Source organism: Podarcis filfolensis (assembly GCF_964270895.1).
Source record: "Podarcis filfolensis genome assembly, chromosome: 10".
NCBI lineage: Eukaryota > Metazoa > Chordata > Lepidosauria > Squamata > Lacertidae > Podarcis > Podarcis filfolensis.
This window is the reverse complement of record NC_139612.1, coordinates 57,068,392-57,083,265: the sequence shown is the minus strand read 5'-3', so window position 1 is coordinate 57,083,265 and position 14,874 is coordinate 57,068,392. Positions and strand designations below refer to the sequence as shown.

Genomic DNA, 14,874 nt, shown 5'->3' with positions numbered 1-14,874 from the left:
TGAAACAACAGCACTTTTGAAAAATAGGAAAATGTGACTGTAAAAACTGGCAGGAATCACTGCAGGTGTTAACTACCTTATAACATATCAATGTTTTTCTAACCATTCAGTAGCTATTAATGCTAACAAAATTCTAATCTGACTCAAAGTGTCCATAAATTTAGGGTAGCCAGAGGCAAAAGGGAGTATGGCTTCTGCACCTTATTCCATTTATTCAGGTTATTTATTTGTTCCTTTTCAAGGCCAGGCTCTCCCAAAGCAATGCATAGAGAGAAATAAAAACAGTAGAATATCAGGCAGAATAAGAAGCATTGAGTGAATACTGACAAATAACACAGTGAGAGAAACTGAATTAGATCACCTAAACTCACAAGACAATAATAAATTAATAAGGGCTTATAGAATGCCAGAATGGAAGGAGCCAATCAAATGTAATCTGGAAGAGAGTTCAACTACTGCTTAGCTGCCACCATCTTGTCTTCTGACCTTGGCATGACCTCAAACAGATCTTAGATCACAGACAGGGTCATTCATATGCAGGCAGTCCTTTGGGTAACTTGGACCCAAATGGCTTCAGGTCTTAAAGGTTAATACCAACACTTTGAATTGTGCTCAGAAACACCATTGGCATTAGTGCAGTTGGCCCAGAAATGGTGTTACATCTTCAGACCTTCTGGACTCATTATATATAACAATATTTATATCTCGCCTTTTAGGATGTAAAACCTACCAAGATGGTTACAAGTAACATTCAATTACCATTATTATTATTATTATTATTATTATTATTATTATTATTATTAAAAATTAACATGTCTGTAACACATCAAGATCATTCCCACAGGGCAGCTGGTGGAAGATTGTCTGGTGAGGAGAGGTGAAAGTCCAGCCTTGAGATTTCCTTCCCTCTCTTCTGGGTTTTCCCCCTCACAGATTAGTTGATGCTAAATTGCCTGGGGGTGGGTTGGAATAGTCATCCTGAGCACAGGCCCAGAGTTAAGATTAACTCAATTTAAAGTTAGGGTGTAATGTTAAAACTGACTTAATCAAAAATAGGCACAAAACTTTCCAATCTCCTCCTCACATACCCACTAGAGGTAAGAGGCCATATGAGTCCAAGACTTTCCTAGGCTTGTTTTCACCACACTAACCTATGGTTTAAAGTGATGTCCAAGCATGGCCAGTGAGAGTCACTAATTACTTTACCAGGACACCTGTTATTTGCAATAGTAGATCTGAGGATGCTGACGATTGCTCCTGCCTAGAACCACATTCACAGAGTTCTCTGGAAGAGACATGGCTGATAAACAATTCAATACTTGTAGCATAGACCTCTCTGTCATATATACTGTTAACTCTTGCATCTATACGAACAGCTAGTGCAGATTTTAAAATAAATTTAATTTAAAATGTCACTTGTCAGAACATGCATCCTATCCAGCTTTTAAATTATGGGAAAGAAGCAACAGAGTAAATAACTAGTTTATAAATGCAAGCATTAGCTGATGTGGTCAGGATGTGAGAGAAAAAAATAGGGAAAATGTCACTTTTGAAGCAAGGGTCTAGTCCCTCTTGAGGGCTTTTATTATTGTAAAAGCCCAGTTTACCATGCACATGCATGATAAAATCGTTGGATCCCTTGACCACATTGAGATGTCCAATGGAAGGAGGCTGAATTTGAAGTGATATGAAAGTTCTGTCTGGGGTGTGTTTGATTTGTCATAGGTCCTGCACAAAGGCAAGTCATCACTTGATGCTGCAGACATCCGAATAATAAACATGCCTGTATGTGTGAATCAGCCCAAAATGTTACATAGAATGCCTAATCTTCTTATAGTTGCAGTATTGTATTAATGTTTTGATCCTAGCTGCTTCTTTTGTAAACTGCTTTGTGAGGGCTTGGCCCTAAACAGTGAGATAATAGTCTTAACAAAGTAACATAAAAATAAATCTGGTGATGTTTTCCTGTCACTATGCTGCAGAAAAAGGGAGAACCACAGCTGTTGAATTTTCTTTTCTCTACAGTCTTAAAGGCACAGAACTTCTCTAGAGCTTATTTAACGTGTGTGCCTGTCTAAGCAGAAGAAAATCAATTAAATGTAATTAGCACCCCGATGAGTGCCAGAATATTTGTATGTGTTTTGCATACCAGACAAATCTATACAAAACAAAATGGGAACACACGTCTATCCGAGAGTCTGGTATGATTGGCACTCCTGTCGAAACCCTGGCTAACCTCTGGAACATCCAAACAGTTCTGGCTATTGACACAATCTACCCTGAGCACCCTCTCCTGCTTAGTGAAGCCCGTTTGGCTCCCTGATATAGTCCAGAGCTTATGGTGAGGAAACAAGCTGGGAGACGAATTGAACGTGAGTGGAGGAAAACTCCAGTTGAATGCGATCGAATGCTGGTGAGGGCTCATCTTTGAGCCTAGTGGCAGTGAAGGCAGCAGAGAAGATTCCCTGCTTGCAGAGCACGCTCCCCAAGGAGGTTTGCCTGGTACCTTTGTTACATATATTTAAGTGCCAGGCATAAACATTCCCCTTTTCCCAGGCCTTTGGCTAATTAAACAATCTTTGGCCTTTTAATCCAGGGGGTTATTATTGTTATGTTTGTTACTATGCTGTGTATTTGTTTGTTTTTATATTGTAAACCACTCTTGTGATTCTTAGATGAAGGGCGGTCTAGAAATTTTGTCAATAATAATAATAATAATAATAATAATACTTTACAGTCTAACAAGTACCTACAACCTTACACTTCGTACACACACATGGACAACCTTTTTTCTACTTATTTATTTTTGATGAGTCCTCTTGAGTGGTTCACAAACCATTGTAAAAGTATACTAAAACATATTAAATGTTTATTTCAAAATAAGTTGCACTTAGGCTGTGCAGACACCATGTATTTAAAGCACATTCCATCCCTCCCCCCCCAAAAGAATCCTGTGAACTGTAGCTTATTCTTCACAGACCTACCATTTCCAGCACCCTTAGCAAACTACAGTTCTTATTGTTCTTTAGAGTGCTTTTTAAAGGTTCATACACCCTCAGTTCAGTGGGGCTTTCCAATGGAGTCTTCCAAGGTATGCATGTAACAGAGCTCCAGGCCTCTAGGGACACGTATCCAAGTTCAGCTGTTCCTGGATTTTCTGGTTCTGTTACTGAGAATGAGCAGACATTGGCAAATTTGTTAGTAACCAGGTTCTTATCTTCTGCTGCTATTATAATCAGGGAAGTACATCTCCTAATGAAGGCTTTGTGTGAAAAATAGGACAGAACTCTTGCACCTATAATAATTAAGTAGAAATGGAAATGCAATTGTGTGTATCTTACTCATTTAAGCCACTGCTTCTAAAATTCCTTTTGTTCAATACAACTATTAAAGGTGCAGGAACCCGGTCTGATTTTTATCTGGTCACTTTAACTTACATTGACAAATTTAACAGGACATCCCTCCAACAAAAATAAAATAGGGACAGTAATTTTCCAGGGACAGGTTACGTAAAACAGGAACTGCCACTGGTTAATAGAGGTCACTGGAACAAACAGGGATGGTTGGCTCAAACTACATAGGATGGAAGAACATCTATTAGTGTGAACTGAAATATTCCTTAGTCACAGAGTGGAGAGTAGAAGACCTCTGGGTTGGTTGGTTGGTTTTTAACAGGTGTGTAAAGAATTTCAGCAGATGTAGTTTTCATAACAGCAGCTTCACCTGCTTAAATCCCTGCTTCTACAGAACTATTAAAGGTGCAGGACTCCACCCTCTTTTGCACCTGGCTATCCCACCACACCTGTTTGCCTGATGTCACCCCCCCCCCCCAAATATATCTGCTGGGCTGCTATATAGGAAGCTTGCCTAGCTGGGAGGAAAACGCTGGGTGTGGAATCAACAACAAGGACATTAAGGAGTGTCCATAGGCCCCTCCCAGCATATATATTTTGCTGTAAAATCAGACTCCACAATGTCTTCCTCGTATGTGATTGTGGTAGACCCAGATTTAAACAAACAGGCCATTGCCCTGTATAATTTGAGCTGAAGCCTGTTACCTAGACTTGTGAGCCACCTGAGACTCAGATAGCTAACCTGGATGGCTTTGAAAGAGGATACAGCAAATTCATAAACGATAAGTCTACTAGCCATTATTATCTCCACTGTCAGAGGTGGCATGCTTATTCTGAGTACCAGTGTCTGGAAACAGCTGGAAGGGAGAGTGCTCAGCTTCTGCTTGCAGGCTTTCCATAGGCATCTGATTGGCCATTGTGAGAACAGGATGCTGGACTAGATGGACCATTGGCCTGATTCAGGCCTTTTCCATTCCTCTGGCTGTTTATGCTTAGGCCTTAGAGCCCTTTTCAGAGCCTTAATGAGCTTTAACTGCATTGTGACAGAAAACATTTTCTAGATGACATGAGCACATACAAACACCCACAAGCTAAACTAGCAACTTTTCCAGAATTTCTAGTTTGTTCCTCTGACAGAACTACTGAGTGCCCAGAAGACTGTGCCGCTATGAGCTGAGTTAGCTCCAGCTTCACCTTTGGGCACCCTATTGCTACCCTACAACTGAGATGTTTTGTCGTGATATACCACAAGCCAAATTAAGTCTGCCATGGTGTACATATAGGCACAACCAGCTCAGAATGGGCCAAAACAGCTCCAAGTCAACATTGCACAAGCTAAGCTTTTCTTGCATATGGTATACACTACAGTGTTTGTGAGTACAGGAAAGGCCATAGCTCAGTGGTGGAGCATCTGATTTTATGCAGAAAGCTCCAGGTTCAATCCCCAGCATCTCCAGGTAGGGCTGGAAAAGATTCCTGGCCAGAAACCTGGAGATCAGCTGCCAGTCAATGTAGACAGTTCTGCACTAGATGAAACAATGGCCCCGCACACTATAAGAAAGCTTCTTAGGTTCCTCTGTACTGAGAACTGCAATAATTTGTGGCTAAAATTATTTAATTGCTAGCAAACATTTCAACACCAGAGTCACAGGCCTCTCCAATGTAGTTCTTGTTCTTGTCAAGCACTTGAGTCAGACCATTGTGAAGTTTCTAGGCTGAAGTGTGTGCATATGTGTGTGTGTGTTTTAAAACACAGGTGACAAGAAACTGTGCAAGTGTTTTAAATAATGTACTAACACCTATTTTTGAGACATTTATTTCGGAAGCAGCTCTGATTGAACTCAAGTGTTTCCATAGAAATAATCCTGTAACCATAGGCAATTTTACAACTGCTACTGGTAGATCAGCAGCATCACACTCAACTGAATTGCCTTTCACTTCTCAGCATAAATCAGAGTCAATCTTATCAGCTGGTTCCAGCATAAATCCAGCGTAACTGAGAGGAGAAGCAGACTGTTCAGGGTGAAAAAGCATTGATGGGTTTTCCTTATGTTCAGATATCATCTTCCAAGCTGTATTTAAATATGTAAAATACAAATATACATGATGCAGAAGCTCCAGATATATATAATTTATATTGTAATAGTGCTTCACTGTAGATTAGGATAGGAAGCCTATGTGTCTGTTCTTGGGAGTAGGTTATATTGACTATAATAGGACTGAGTTTTGAGTGAACACACGTAGGATGAGACTGCACATGTCGTGGACTTGGCTTGTTAATGTCCATGGGTGGCTACCTTTTTTGGGTGTGAGGGCTGCATCATACAGGAGTCACATGCCAATGGTCAGTATGGTCATCACAGACAGGCATGTTCTCTCTCAGTCTCTCACACAAACACAAGATGCACATAGGCAGACACAAACACAGCACCCTTCCTCAACAGCTCCATGAAGAACAGACGTGGGATGTTATTGCCCCCTCACTGCTGATTAAATGTCTGATGTAATGACCAGGGAGAGGGCAGTTTACACCGTGACCCACCCACCTCCATGCTGTGTTTACCTACCCCCTCCCCTCTAAATTTGCTGCTGCTCCAAAATCCATGGGGTCTTCGGGAACCTGAACAATATATTACGGCAGTGAACAAAGCTGTATTGTAACCTTTGAATAAATGTGCAGGAGTCTTGATAGAATAAAGTTATAAACTCAAACAAAAAGGCAGCCAGGCCCTGGCAGGGCCCACTGGCCGGCTTAGCCTTCTGAGGTCTGGGGTAAGTGTACCCGGCTTTCCCCCACCCTCTGCATGGGCCTGGTAACAGTTGTCGCCAGTGGATATATTTGGAATATTTAGGAAGTACCCTGGACACCAGTCAAAAAATGGCTGCTGTATATGTATGTGAAAATTAATCTTCATTTTAGTGCAAATTTCTCTTAGTACAGTAGACACATGCTTGTATGCAGCTTTGCCCAATATCCACATTTTAGCAAAGCCACCTAATGCAACACAAATTTTATATTATTTTCACTAATATATACATATTTATGCACACTATACCCTCACACACATTACTTTTTGATGCCTGCGAAAAACACTTTTGTTTAGAAAAGTCTACCCAGATACTGAGGAAGCTGAAGTAATTTTAATTTGTTTTAGTATTTTAACCTTTGTATTTTTAAAGTATAGCTATAATCTTTTCTTGATTTTATTGTTTTATCTTTTTGTAAACTACTTTGAGGTCACACCCAAATCTAGTGGTATATAAATTGAACGAAATAAAATAAATGATTATATTACTGAGCTGGAAACCTGCATTGCAAAATTTGAAGTTGAGCAAATTCAAAAGATGACTGTGTTGGTCCATGTATTCTTTCAGAAGGTGCAAATTAGGTAGCTTTGCCTTTAAATGTGAACTGTGTCGACTTTTTCCTCCATCCCTAGCCTGAGTCCTTGGGAAATTTCTGCCACTCACAAGTCAAATCTTAAATTGCAGAATTTAATTCTCTTGTTGTATCTCTTTCAGAACTTATACTGAATTAGCTCAAAAGGTTCTTTCGAGGATGTCTCACACTGGCATACATGGACTGGTGACTCACCAATATAAGAGTGAGGCAGCTCTTTGTTTTAACCCACATTTACAGACTTATCCATGATGCCAAACACAGGGATATGTAGAAGCCTCTAAATTACACCAGGAAGGAACACTAAGTAAGGAACATGTGAAGCTATAGAAATGAATTTCAGACTTTCTGCCTGTAAAATTTTCAGACTGCCTACCTAGGCCCTAGGGCAATACTTGCAGAAGAGACAACTCCCAACTTCCTTCAGTATAGTCTGCTTTATCCTGATTTGACCCCACAGTAGAGCAGAGCTTAATTTTGCATTGATTATTTCCATTTAGTTTGCTGTAATAATTTTGCCACGTCATGACGATATAACTGCTCTTTCTTGATAAAAGCAAACTAATTGGCAACATGTCAGGATTTTCCTTTCTGAATACAGTGGTGCCCTGCAAGACGAATGCCTCGCAAAACGGAAAACACGCAAGACGAAAGGGTTTTTCGGTTTTTGCGTTGCTTCGCTAGACAATTTTCCCTATGGGCTTGCTTCGCAAGATGAAAAGGTCTTGCGAGTTTGTTCGCTTTTTTCTTAAAGCCGCTTGAAGAGGCGCAGTTGCGACGGACCGTGCTTCACAAGACGAAAAACATCGCAAGACGAAAAGACTCGCGGAACGAATTAATTTCGTCTTGCGAGGCACCACTGTATGTTACAAGTACCCCTCCATGTGATTCCCTCTCCCTAACTTCAAATGAAATGGAGCAGAGATGCAAAAACTAATGGCCGAGATTTGTGAAAAGTAAAATGAGCGTAGTTTTAAAAGTGTTCCTGGCATTTTCATGGAGCAGATCTGCAGCACAGATCTCCTCAAACTGCATGGAAGATGGAAAGGATCCTGGCTCTTCGGCTAGGTTATGAAAGATTCACCACAAGGCAATTCAACCCTGCAATTCAAGACTTGTTTGTATGTCCTTTCCCCCTCTTTTCCACATTGCAGACAGTGGTGACAGTGGGGTAAATGGGGCACTGCCCCATAGTCAATCTGCCTTCAGCCAGCCTTCACCTGCCGGTCTTTGTACTAAGAACCAGTCTGGGCAGTGGCACTGGCTGTCAGCCTTCTCCATATTAAGCTCATTGTTGCCCTTGTAGAAATCAGCAGGGAGGGGGATGGGGACAACTTTAATTGGCCATTTCCTTTTTTTGAAGGCTTATCTAGACCAGATGGCAGCAGTTGTGGGTGTTTATCCACTCAAAACTGACCCAGTCATGCAAAATGAAGGAAGCAGTGGGTGAGTTCAGTTTTAAAAGCAAAAGGAGTACACTGGCCAGAAGAGCAGACCTTCTACTCCAACTGCCGCCCTCATTCCTATACTATGGCTTAGCTCCCTGCAGTCAACGCCACTTCCATTCTTAGAGCTCATATGAAAAGATGGGGGGGGGAGAGCTCTCATTTAACATAGTGCTCCCATCACAGAGCTTCCCTCTTGTAGGCAAAGATGAAAATAACATTTGTACACTCCCCGCCCCGCCCCGCCCCCAAGTGCTTACATTTGTGCATGGGGACTTTTGCAATGCTCACTTTTTACTATTACCCCTTGTGCTTTGTCAGGTGGGCTTTGGGGCAGAGGGTGACCCAAGGGATTAATGTGACAAGAAGGGCATTGGGAGGTCCTGCTACATGCATACTCATAAAATCATAGAATTGTACAGTTGGAAGGTACCCCAAGGATCATCTAGTCCAACTGCAATGTAGGGATCTCAACTAATGCATCCATGACAGATGGCTTAGTAACCTCCAATGAAGGAGAGTCCACCACTTTCCGAGGGAGGCCGTTCCACGGTTGAACAGCTCTAAATGTCATAAAGTTCTTCCTGAAATTTGGTCAGACTCTCCTTTCTTGTAACTTGAATCCATTAGTTCAGGTCCTACCCTCTGAAGCAGGAGAAAACAAGCTTGCTCCACCTTCCACGTAACAGCCCTTTAGATATTTGGAGAGGACTATCATATCTCCTCTCAGTCTCCTTTTTTCAAGCGTTCCTCGTAAGGCTTGGTTTCCAGACCCATGATAATGTTGGTCGCCCTCCTCTTCACATGTTCCAGCTTGTCAATATCGTTCGTAAATTGTGGTGCCCAGAATTGGACACAATACTGCAGATGGCAAGGCAGAATAGAGTGGTACTATTACTTCCCTTGAACTGGACATTAGACTTCTGTTCATGCAGCCTAGAATGGCATTAGCTCTTTTTTTTTTTTTTTTTTTTGGCTGCTGCTGCATCACACTTTTGATTCATGTTCAGCTTGTGGCCCACCAAGACCCCTAGATCATTTTCACACATACTATTAGAAAGCCAGGTGTTCCTCATCTTATATTTGTGCAGCTGGTTCTTCCTGCCTCAGTGTAGAACCTTACATTTGTCCCTATTGAAATTCATTTTATTAACTTGAGCCCAGTTCTCCAATCTGTTCAGGTCATTTTGAATTCCAATTCTGTCTCTGCAGCATTAGCTACCCCTCCCAGTTTGGTGTCATCTGAAATTGGATGAGCATCCCCTAAATTTCTTCATCCAAGTGGTTTATAACGATGCCCCACTTGCCATTTTTTTCTAGGATGAAGAGGAATCATTAGTGACCAAGTCTTTTGGTTCAAGCAGCTACAAATCCACCTAACAGTTACCTCTTCCAGGCCACATTTTACCAGCTTCTTCACAAGAATATCATGGGGGACTTTGTCAAAAGCCTTACTGAAATTAATATACCTCAGTGGTACCTCAGGTTAAGAACTTAATTCATTCTGGAGGTCTGTTCTTAACCTGAAGCACCACTTTAGCTAATGCGGCCTTCTGCTGCTGTGCCGCTGCTGCACGATTTCTGTTCTCATCCTGAAGCAAAGTTCTTAACCCGAGGTACTATTTCTGGGTTAGCGGAGTCTGTAACCTGAAGCGTATGTAACCTGAAGCGTATGTAACCCAAGGTACCACTGTACATCTACAGCATTCCCCTGATCCACCAAGCTTGCAATCTCTCTAGTACAGGCATGTCCAACCTGCTGATTGCGATCTACTGGTTGATCGCGGGGCATCCCTGGCCAATCCTAGCCAATCGCGTGAGCCTGATTGATCAACCCAAAAATGAAACAAAAAACAAAAAAAGCTCAACAACTTTGGCGAATGCACCTCAATAGAGGCTTAACAACTTTGGTGAAGCCTCCCCGCACGAAACTCAACAACTTTGGATCTTCCTTCCTCCAATGGGTAGATCACTGACAGTTTATATATAGTGGGAGTAGATCGCAGTCTCATGGGAGTTGGACATGCCTGCTTTAGTACCCGTGAGTGCAGCTCATCAGGCCCTGAAGATTTGGATTAATTTAAAGTAGTTAGGTGTTCCCCTATCTCCTCTTTTCCTATCTTGGGCTGAAGTTACCCCTTGTTATCACCAGGTTGGGCACCACTTTACTTTGGGGTGAAGCCATAGAATTGTAAATGGAGCCCCAATCTCTGAACAACTTCCCCAAAACTAGTGATTTTGTATTTCAGTGTTCAGCTTTCAGCAACTGCACTTGTCAAATAGCAGTACTGAGATTACTCATTAAAGGATTTGACAGCAAATACGATTTTTTAAAAAATATGTCAAATACAATAAGGCTGTTTCATTCTTGTCTGCAGGGCAAACATCTTGTCAAATACTGTACATGTAAAAATGTCAGCATGAATGAAATACGCAAACAAATACACCACTGCTATCTGTCTGCATGGTACTTCATAACCAAATATGACATTTCTATCCTACTTTTTCCTCCAAGGAGACCAGAGTATGGGGTTCCTAGGTAGTCTCTCCTTAAGCAACTGGCTACGCTCAAACCTGCTTCTCTGAATTATTATATCAGGTGGCTTCAAATACAGTGGTATCTCGGGTTACAGATGCTTCAGGTTACACTTCAGGTTACAAACTCCGCTAACCCAGAAATAGTACCTTGGGTTAAGAACTTTGCTTCAGGATGAGAACAGAAATTGTGCTGCGACGGCGCGGCAGCAGTAGGAGGCCCCATTCGCTAAAGTGGTGTCTCAGGTTAAGAACAGTTTCAGGTAAAGAACAGATCTCGAGCACGAATTAAGTTCTTAACCCAAGGTACCACTGTATACTTATGGGCCCAGAAAATCATTTGAATATCGTATGTGAAAATCCTGATTCCTTTCCTCTCTATCGGCAAAGAAAAAAAGTTGAACGAATCCCAGCCTTTAATTTTCTGCACCACTCCTTTCCATAACCACTTTGATCTTTTTTCAATTTATGCTTTGCTGCAGGATAATCTGGAAAAAGATCTTCTGTGCTAATATCTCTTCTCTTTTTATCTCTCTTCTCAGCCCCTAGAGCTAATCTCATTCATTTTCTATAGCCTTGTGCGTGAGAGAACCCAGGGCTGACTGAGATTTACAGCAGTAGGCTTGCAGTAACAGCAATGAGCAGGTAACACCAGATGTGCAACCCTCTGATCCCTGATCACAATGTCACAGGATGGTTGGCAAAGTTATGCCATTACAGAACTGTCAGCCTAGCTTCCATTCCAGATAATTGGGTAAAATTCACTGTTAAAGCTCAAACTGTTAAAACACACAGAAGAACAAGTCTTCCTGAGGGTAAATCAGTGTGGCTTCTGCCAACATTTTAGAATTCTTTACAAGTGTCAAGCCTCAAATATGTAGATAGGAGCAATCTGGTAGGTGTTACCTGCTTGGACTTTTTTTTACAAAGCCGTTCACTAGATTCCTGAACAAATTTAGTCACTGTGTAAGTGGACAGTCCTGCTCATGGTTGGTAGGAATAGGAAGCAGAAGATAGTTGTGCTGTAGTAGTCTGAAGTAACAACAAGGCTTAGACAGGGTTTTAGACAGTTTAACTACTATCGTTGGATGGAGTTTGCCGAAATGCAGGAGGAGTGCAGATGTAGAAAACTGGGCAAGTCACCCTGGAGGAGTGTTTAGGGGTGGGGCACGGTCAATTATATTTGCTAATCAATCATTCCTAGCAGGAATTCTAGGCTAAGAAGAGTAAACAGGGCAATGGCATGCAGGGCTGAGTTAAACTAGATTTTTGTCTCTTGTCTCTTCTGGGTACGCAAATAAACAAACACACAACTAGAGATCAATAGCTGTGGTCAGCTAAATGAAGGCTATGTACACACCATACATTTAAGTACACCCCCCCCAAGAATCCTGGGGACTTTACCTTGTTAAGGGTGCTGGGAATTGCAGCTCTGTGAGGGGTAAACTACAGTTCCCAGAATTCTTAGGTGGAAGCCAAGTATTTTATTTAAATGTATGGTGTGTACACAGTGAAACACTTGTGTATGCACCAAGACATTGCCCCAATTTCTCTCCTTTGTATTCAACAATTAACACAACACATCTCTCCAAAGCTATCCATGTACAGTGGTACCTCGGGTTACATAAGCTTCAGGTTACATATGCTTCAGGTTACAGACTCCGCTAACCCAGAAATAGTACCTCGGGTTAAGAACTTTGCTTCAGGATGAGAACAGAAATCGTGCAGCGGCGGTGCAGTGGCAGCAGGAGGCCCCATTAGCTAAAGTGGTGCTTCAGGTTAAGAACAGTTTCAGGTTAAGAACGGACCTCCGGAACGAATTAAGTACTTAACCCAAGGTACCACTGTATATCTGGAGGACATTTGTAATACTGACAAAAGTAATAGAATCATAGCCAAAGGGCATAGCAGCCATTTTCCTCCATTTTGTTTGTTTGTTTGGCTGAAGCTTGAAAGCTTTTGTTCATTTCTTTACCCAGCTATTTTTGCACACTTGCTGGCATCACAATGCATAAATAACATACAAAATTCACTAGATAAATGGGAGACAAGGGAGAGGCACTTGCCCCTGTGACACTTTGGTCTTCTCTATGTGAATGTAGACATCAGTCAGAGACTATGATAGGCTTCACCCAGCCCCACCTCATATCCTTTCCATCACTGGGTGAACAAAAATATTACTGAATCAATTAGATTTTTTAAAAAATTGTTTATCTTACTCTTTTCCCTACATACAGACTAGAGCATAGTGGTCAAAGTGTCATGAGCCGAACAACAATGTAACTGCAGAAACAGGAAACGCAATACATGGAACATAAGATCCTTATCTGGTAGATGGTGACAGACGTTGGGTTTAGGAAAGTTACCTAATCTGAGCACTGACAGCTTTTATGATGCCATGAGAAAGGAACATCAAAAGCTCTTATTCAACAAATAGAGCCCTGCATTCCACAAGCATTTGTCAGCCATTTTCCAAATTACCCCAGTGATTTCTCCTTTATGTATGTCATACTCTCATGGCAGATTCCTTCCTAATAGCAATAGTCTCTAATGCAATAATCCCAAACAGTCCCCAGTGCCCTTTCCTTTAACTGCTCAAGCGCATCTTCCCGTACACTAGAAAACAGAACTCTCGATATCTTAAAGCCTAAATACAAATCTAGCCCACACTCTGCAGGCCACTTTCAATATCAGATAAAGTAATACAACATCAGGTGATTAAATTTAAAAGGAAGACTCTTCTGACAATGATGATTCAGGCATGCAGGTACCAGATCAGTATTGCCCACTTTTGGAATCCATGAACAACTCCTTGGGGTCATTGTAGATAGATTTGCTGATTGCAACACAGTAAAACAAAATGTTTGTCCCTGGCAGAACAGTGTACTACAAAAACCTTTCCTCCGTTGTTTATTACTCCAGATATCCACCCCTAACCCATTTCCTCTCCCAGTGGCCAACCAGATGCCTGTGGTAAACCCAGAAACAGGAATTGAGTGTAACTGTTCTCTCCCCACTTGTGAATTTCAGCAATTGGTATTCAGAGACATACTGCTGTGAAGGTAGTAGATGGCTAATAGCCACTGATAACTTTTTCCTCCTTTAGTTTATCTGAAGTCCTCTTAAAGCCATCTGGCTTGGTGTCCATCACTAGAGATATTATGACCAGGCCAGAATCATCCCCTAGTGAACTGCATGGCTGCATGGGGATTTCATTCTTGGTCGTCTTCCCTATCCTTGTCCGTCATTTTACCCACTACTTAAAAAACATGGCCACACATTTCCATTGATTCTTAATTTCATTTTACCCACTACTACACTACAGGTGGGCAGAAGTTAGATAAGGATCTACTGGCAGATATCTGGGTAAAAAGAAGACTGGCAAGTATTTCTAATTAAGAGATCCTAATGAAGTATTTCTGATGAAGAAAGCAGGTGGTGGTGGCTATAACCAGGAGTGGGGTTTGTGGGGGAGGACTATGAGCTCAGTTTGGTTCTGGCACTTAACATAAGTTCCTGGGCTCATAGTATTTTTGATTCTAAGTGCATGCCTTTTACATCTGGCTCTGGTTGGTGAATATCAGGATTCTAGTAAAATATTAAGTAGGTTCTGCAAGCCTGAAGTTGCCCACTCCTGCACTATACCATCCCAGGTGGATTTGCAGCTGCATGCCAAAATTCAGAGGAGTCCTTTTGCTGTGCCCAAGAACTTGTTCATGTCTAGCAAAACTTTAGAACAGCAGCACCTCCTCTCCCCACCAATGCTTAGAAAACACAGTGCAGCAAACTGCATTTTTAATTATTCCCTTTAAAAGTAATCTGTTCAATTGCAGGGAAATTGGAAAAAGAAAAAAGTCATAAGGCATTTGGAGCTTTCTTTGCAGTTCCTTGGATTGTGTCCATCACTAGAAAGTTTCATCTAAATTTACCTCCCTGCAACATTTAATACGAACTGTTGTGATAAAATTTGTAATTTAATATTTATTGGTCAACAAAAGCAAACATCTTATCTTTTTTTTTTTTAAACGAGTTGCAACAACGGAGCTATGTGAGATGAACAGATAATTATCCTGACAGGAAAGTCTTCCCATGCCCCCACCCTGTCCCACATCTGAGCATGATGAAATAAATCAAGCATTAT

At 41.5% G+C, this 14,874-nt stretch overlaps 1 protein-coding gene across 3 annotated transcripts in view; it reads left to right on the top strand.

The window, feature by feature from the left end:
* The window catches only part of NINJ2 (ninjurin 2), a gene marked incomplete at its 5' end in the record, with an annotated part of 91,662 nt that overhangs the window by 8,047 nt on the left and 68,741 nt on the right, over nt 1-14,874 (top strand). The window lies entirely within an intron of this gene.